The sequence below is a fragment of the Penaeus monodon genome, chromosome 9 (assembly GCF_015228065.2).
Source record: "Penaeus monodon isolate SGIC_2016 chromosome 9, NSTDA_Pmon_1, whole genome shotgun sequence".
Lineage (NCBI taxonomy): Eukaryota > Metazoa > Arthropoda > Malacostraca > Decapoda > Penaeidae > Penaeus > Penaeus monodon.
The window spans coordinates 5817817-5824979 of NC_051394.1; positions in this window are offsets into that span (position 1 = coordinate 5817817).

Here is a 7163-nt window from a genome sequence, read left to right on the forward strand (position 1 = left end):
GAGAGAGGGGGAGAAAGGTGAAGAGAGGGGATAAAGATGCAGAGGAAGGGGCGAAATGTAGAGGGGGAGGGGCGAAAGGTAGAAGGCGAGAGGAGATAACCGAAGGATGGCACAAAAGCTAGAGGGAGAGGGGCGAAAGAAGAAAGGGAAAAGGAAGGAAGCGGTAGGGAAGGAAGGTAGCGATGAAGGGGGGGAGAAGAGAGGACATACGGAAGAAAAGGTGAAAAGGGGGCCAGAGGACAACGGAAAAAGAAAGGGAAGGGAGGAGAGTAGAAGGGAGAAGACAAAAGGAGAAAAGGGTGGGGAGAGGGGGAGGAGAGAGTAAAATGAGAGAAAGGCTTATGCAACCCTGTGCACTGTGTACTCTATACACGTCTGGCCTTTGCTGTTAAACGCTCTGACAGATTTCACACATACGCACTCGGATGTGAAAGAAGAAAAGGTGTGTGAGATAAAAAGTAAGAGAGAGATGGGGGGTGGAGAGAGAGAGAGAGAGACAGAGAGAGAGAGAGAGAGAGAGAGAGAGAGAGAGAGAGAGAGAGAGAGAGAGAGAGAGAGAGAGAGAGAGAGAGAGAGAGAGAGAGAGAGAGAGAGAGAGAGCATGCTCACATACATACATACATACATACATACATACATACAGACACATATACATACATACATACATACACACATACATACATACATACATACATACATACATACATACATACATACATACAGAGACAAAGAGAGACACAGGGACAAAGAGACAGACAGTCAGCAGTCGAGAGAGATCAAACAAGAACACACAATCTGAAAAGTAGGCTTAATCTGCGCGCAAACAGTGCCGCGGTATGAGCCTCGCCTCCCGGGCCCGCTGCCACCGGATCCGACACTCATATTCCGACATTCCTCACACTTCCACCACCTCCTCACGTGCGCGATGCCGGCGACGGGAACTAAAAATATGACGCGTAACTCAGCCGGCAGTTATGAGGTATGAGGGGGATAACTAGGTCATCACTCACAAACCCGGGGACCTGTCGAAGCCGGGAAGCGCTGAAATGACGAGACAGGGTCACGAGAGGTCACACGGAGCAACGCGAAGGTGACAACAAGCACGAGAACAGGGCAGGAATGAAGGAACGAAGAGATGAGACTCGGAAGTGACAAAATCGGAGCAGCTGTGTTAAAAATAGCACTTAGAAGATAATGAAAGACAGTATTTCCAAACACATAAGAGAGAAGATAAAATAGGGAACGAGGGAAGGCAGGGAAGAGACAAAGGACGAAAAGGAGACTAGGAAGCGACAGAATTAAAGCAGGTGAGCCAAAAATAACATTGAAAAGGACGATGAAAGACATCATTTCCGAAGCTTAACAAACGCGGCGGGAAATGACACGGGAGAGAAGCCTCTTGCCTCGCGAACCCCCGCCTGGATCTTCGCGCCGAGAAATTTCAATTTTACGGCATTAGGGAGACATAGTTGGGCCGAGGCGGTGAAAAGGCAGGGAGGGGAGGGGAGGGGGTAGGGGAAGGGTGAGGGGAAAAGGGGGGTAGGGAAGGGGTGAGAGGAAATGGGGGGTGAGAGGAAATGGGGGCAGGGAGTGGGGGTGAGGGGAAATGGGGCAGGGGCAGGGAAGTGGCGTCAGGGAAAATGTGAAGGGCAGGCGGTGAGGGGAAAGGGAGTGAGGGGGTGGAAGGTAAGAGGAGATGGAAAAAATGAGGGAGATAAAAAATGGAAACGGGATATTGGATAAGGGAGTGGGAGGTAAGGGAAAAGAGTGAAGGAGAGGAAGGAACAGGAAGGAGAAGGAGTGAGGGAGTGGAAGGGCAAGGAAGTGAGGGAAATGGGGTTAGGGGAGGTATGGTAATTGGGGAAGAGAGTGAGGAAGAGGAGGGAAAGGGAAAGGGGAGGGGAAATGAGGGGAGGGGTGGAAGGAAGGGGGAGAGGAAAAGGGAGAGAGGGAGAGGAAGGAAAAGGGAAAGGGAGAGAAAGAGAGGAAGGAAAGAGGAAAGGGAAAGGGAGAGAGAAAGGAAAAGATATGGGAGAGGGAGAGGGTTAAGGGAATATATATATATATATATTTTATTATATAATAAAATATTAAAGTGTGGGGTGTTGGGGGTGTGTGTGTTGTGGTGGGTGTGTGTGTGGTGTGTGTGTGTGTGTGTGTGTGTGTGTGTGTGTGGGTTTTTGTATGTTGTATTAGTATGTATGTTGGGGTTATATAAATATATATATAATTTTATATAATAAATAATAATAATTTAAAAAAAGAAAAAAAAAAAAAAAAAAAAAAAAAAAAAAAAAAAAAAAAAAAAAAAAAAAAAAAAAAAAAAAAAAGAAAAAAAAAAAAAAAAAAAAAAAAAAAGGGGGGGGGGGGGGGGGGAAAAAAAAAAAAAAAAAAAAAAAAAAAAAACCCCCCCCAAAAAAAAAAAAAAAAAAAAAGGGGAAAAAAAAAAAAAAAAAAACCCCAAAAACAAAAAAAAAGGGGCCCCCAAAAATTCCCGTTCCCCCCCCTTAAAACTCCCTAAACCAATCAGTATTTTACAAAAACCCCGGGCACCTCCTTCTTATTCAAAAACCCCTTTCTCGGGTTTGGCCCCTTTCGAGCCTTTCCCCCCCGCAAATTCAACCTTGGGGGGGGGGGAAAATTTCCTCAAATAAATTTTAAATTCTTTTCCCCCCCGGGCACTCGCAAAAAAACCCCAAACCCCAAAAAAAAACCCCCCCCAAACCAGCTTTTTTAAAAAAAATTTTTTTTTTTTTTTTTTTTTTGCCCCCCCCCCCCCCCCCCCCCCCCCTTTTTTTTTTTTTTTTTTTTTTTTTTTTTTTTTTTTTTTTATTTTTTTTTTTTTTTTCTTTTTTTTTTTTTTTTTTTTTTTTTTTTTTTTAAAAATAATTTTTTTTTAAAATAATAAAATAAAAAAAAAAACACAAACAACAAAAACCCCCCCCCCCCCCAAAAAAAACCCCACACACACACACACAAACACACAAAAACAAAAAAAAAAAAAAAAAAAAAAAAAAAAAAAAAAAAAATTTTTTTATATCTTTTTTTTTTTTTTTCCCTTTCCTTTTTCCTTTCCCTTTTTTTCTCCCTTTCCCCTTTTTCCTTTCCCCTTCCCTCTCTTTTTTTTCCTTTTTTCCCCCTTCCTTCCACCCCCCCTTTTCCCCCCCTTTTTTCCCTTTTTCCCCCCTTTCCCCTCCTCTTTTCCCTTCCATCCTCCCAACCCCTTTTCCCCCACCCCTTCCCTACTCCCTCCTTCCCTCCTCCTTTTTTCCCCTTCCTTCCCCTTTTTCCCCCCTTCCCTCCCCTCCCTTATCCAATATCCCGTTTCCAGTTTATTCATCTCCCGCACTTCTTTTCCATCTCCTCTTACCTTCCACCCCCTCACTCCCTTTCCCCTCACCGCCTGCCCTTCACATTTTCCCTGACGCCACTTCCCTGCCCCTGCCCCATTTCCCCTCACCCCCACTCCCTGCCCCCATTTCCTCCACCCCCCCTTTCCCCTCACCCCCTTCCCCACCCCCCCTTTTCCCTCACCCTTCCCCTACCCCCCCCCCCCCCTCCCTGCCTTTTCACCCCTCGGGCCCCCCTATGCTCCCTAATGCCGTAAAATTTAAATTTCCGGGCGAAGATCCAGGCGGGGGTTCGCGAGGCAAGAGGTTCTCTCCCCCTTCTTTCCGCCCGCGTTTGTTTAAACTTCGGAAAGATTTCTTCATCGTCCTTTTTTAAGTTTTTTGGGCCCACCTGTTTAATTCTTTTTGCTTCCTAGTCTCCTTTTCGTCCTTTTTCCTTCCCTGCCTTTCCCCCGTTCCAAATTTTTCTTCTCTCTTATGTGTTTTGGGGGAATACTGTCTTTCATTACTTCTAAGTGCTTTTTAACGGCTCCGATTTTTTTCACTTCCGATCTCATCTTTCTTCCTTCATTCCTTTCCCCTTTTTTCGTGTTGTTGTCACCTTCGCGTTGCTCCGTGTGACCCCTCGGGCCGTCTCTCATTTCAGCCTTCCCCGGGTTCGACGGGCCCCGGTTTTTGAGTAGACCTAGTTTTCCCCTATACCTCATAAAATGCCCGGGTGAGTTACGCTCATATTTTAGTTCCCGTCGCCGGCATCGCGCCCCTGGGAGGTGGTGGAAATGGAGAAAGTCGGAATATGAGTGTCGGTCCGGGGGCAACGGGCCCCGGGGGGCGGGGTCTACCGCGGGACTGTTTGCGCGCAGATTAAGCCTACTTTTCAGATTGTGGTTCTTTTTTTGTATCTCTCTCATTTGCTGACTGTCTGTCTTTTTGTCCCTGTGTCTCTCTTTGTCTCTGTAGTATGTATGTAGTATTATGATTTTGTATGTATGTATGTATGTATGTTTTAAATGTATGTAATATTGTGTATGTATGTAGTATGTATGTGTGTCTGTTGTATGATGAAATGTATTTGTATGTGAGCATCTCCCCTCTCTCTCTCTCTCTCTCCCTCTCTTCTTCCCCTTTTCTCTCTTCCCTCTCTCTCTCTTTTCTCTTCTCTCTCTCTCTCTCTCTTTTCTCCTGTTCTCTCTCTCTCTCTCCACCCCCCATCTCCCCTTTACTTTTTATCTCCACCCCTTTTTTCTTTTCAATCCGAGTGCGTTGTGTGAAAAAATGTCAGAGCGTTAACAGCAAAGGCCGACTGTATAGAGTACACAGTGCACGGGTTTTCATAAGCCTTTTTCTCATTTTTTTTCTCCTCCTCCCCCCCCTCCCCACCCTTTCTCCTTTTGTCTTCTCCCTTCTACTCTCCTCCCTTCCCCTTCTTTTTTTCCCTTGTCCTCTGGCCCCCTTTTCACCTTTTTTCCCTATGTCCTCCTTCTCCCCCCCCTTTATCGCTACCTTCCTTCCCTACCGCTTCCTTTTTCCCTTTTTTCTTCGCCCCTCCCCTCTAGCTTTTGTGCCACCTTTGGTTATCTCCTTCGCCTTCCTTTTCGCCCCCCCCCTCTACATTTCGCCCCCCTCTGCATCTTTATCCCCTCTCTTCACCTTCTCCCCCTTCTCCTTTCCATCTTTCGTCCCCTCCCCCCTTTATTTTCCCCTTCCTTCCCTCTCTCTCCTCCCCCTTCCCCTACGCCCTTTCCCCCTCCACCTTAACCTTCCTTTACCTTACCCCCCCCCCACACCTTACTCCCCCCCCCCCTCCCCCCCACGTTTTTTACCCCCTCCTTTCCCCCCCCCCCTCCCCCTTTTCTTCCCCTCCCCTCTTCCCCCCCCCAAACCCCCGGGGCATGAAAAACGTCATCTGCACACAAAAATCCTGGGGTTGCAAAAGGCGATATCCGACCTCATCCTCACTTTTTTTTTTTTTTTTTTTTGAAGTCGACGTGTTGAGCAGGGGTTTTTTTCCGTCACTTGCTTTAAAGTTTTCAAGCGGATTCTTTTTCGGGAAAGGGTTTTTTTAGATTTTTTTTTCGCTTTTTTTTTGTTTTATTTAATTTTTTTTTTTCTTGGTTTCTTTTAGTTTTTTTTTTATTTGTTTTTTAATTTTTGAAAGTTTTAGAATTTTAAATCGATTTTTCCCCCTCCTTCTTTCCTCCCTCTCCTCTCTCTTCTTCTATCCTTCTCTCTTTTTCCCCCTTTTCTTCTCCTCTCCTTTTTCTTTCTAAAATTTTTTGTTGTTGGTTTCTTTTTTTTGTTTTTTTTTATTAATTGGTCTCTGTTTTTTGTTTTTTTCTTTTTCACTTTTTGCTTTTGTCTTTTATTGTTTCTTTCTATTTCGTTAGCGTTTTTTCTTATTTGTCTCTTTTTTTTCCTATTCATTTTTTCCTTTTTACTCTTTTTTTTCCAATCCACTTTTTCCTATTTCCTATTTACTGTCTCTTTCTTTCCCTCTTTTCGTTTTTTTCCTGCCCAAAATTTTCCTTTCTTTTTCCCCTTCTTACCCCCTTTACCAAGCTTTTTTTTCCCTTCCACTTGCCTCTCCCTTTTCCCCTTCCCCTTTTTTTTCCTTTGCTTTTCCATTTGCGGTTTTCCTGAAACGGCCCCTTTCCCATTTATCCTCTTATTATCTTTTTTTTTGCTCTATTTCCTCTCTTTCTTGAATTTATTTCTTCTTTTTTGGGTTTTCTGGTTCTTTTTTTTTTTAATTTTTTTTTTTTAGTCCTTTTTTTGGGTATTGTTTTCTTTCTCTTTTTTTTGGGGTTTTTTTTAAACCCTTTTTTTTTTAAATTTTTTTTTCCTAACCCCCCCCCCTTTCCCCCCCTCCCCCCCCCCCCCCCCCTTCCCCCCCTTTTTTTTCCCCTCCCCTCCTCTCCCCTCCTTCCCTTCCCCTTTCTCCCCCTTTCCCCCCCTCCTTCCCCCCTCCTTCCCCCCCCTTTCCCCTCCCCTCCTCTCCTCCCTCCCCCTCCTTCCTCCTTCCCCCCTTCTTCCACCGTCCTGAGCGGAGGGAATTATTGTTAGTCACTTTACCCTTAGAGTTACGGTTATGAGGGGAGCTAACGCCCGTCTGACGTCCAGCCCGGTGATGGCAGCCTACTTGGTGTTTGGTCAGGGAAGGGGGGGGAGAGGTGAAGGAGGGAGGGAGGGGGGAAAGGGGGGGAGTGGGAGGGGGAAGGGAGGAAGGGGGGGAGGGGGGAAGGAAGGAAGGACAGAGGGGGACACGGAGAGAGGGAAGGGGGAGAGGGGGGAAGGGAGGGAGAGGGAAAACTCAGAGAAAGGGAGGTAGGGGGGAAGGGGACAAAATTGGGGGAAAAAAAAGGGGGGGTGGATGAAAAGAGGGAAAAAAGGAGGGGAGAGGGAGGGGGGGGGAAGGGAAAAGAAAAAGAGTGGGGGTTTAAAAAAGGGGAAAAAAAAAGAGAAAGGAAAAAAAGGGGGAAACTTTAGGGGAAGAAAACCCTAAGGGAAAAAAAAGAGGGAGGGAAGAGGGCAAAGGAAGAGAGGGAAGGAGAGGATGAAAGGAGAGGGGGAAAGAGAGGGGAAAAGGGGAGAAAAAGAGAAAAGGAGAAAGAGTTGTACAAAGGAAGTGGAAGGAGAAGGAAAGAGGATAAGAGGAACGACGAAAAAAAGGGGCGAGGGGGGGGAAAGAGGACAGAAGGAAAGGAGACGTTGAGAAAAGGGGAGAGAAAGAGAAAGGGGGAAGAGAGTAAAAGAAAGAGAAAGATTAACGAGGTAAGAGAAAAAGAGAGTGATGGGGGGGGGGGGGGGGGGGGG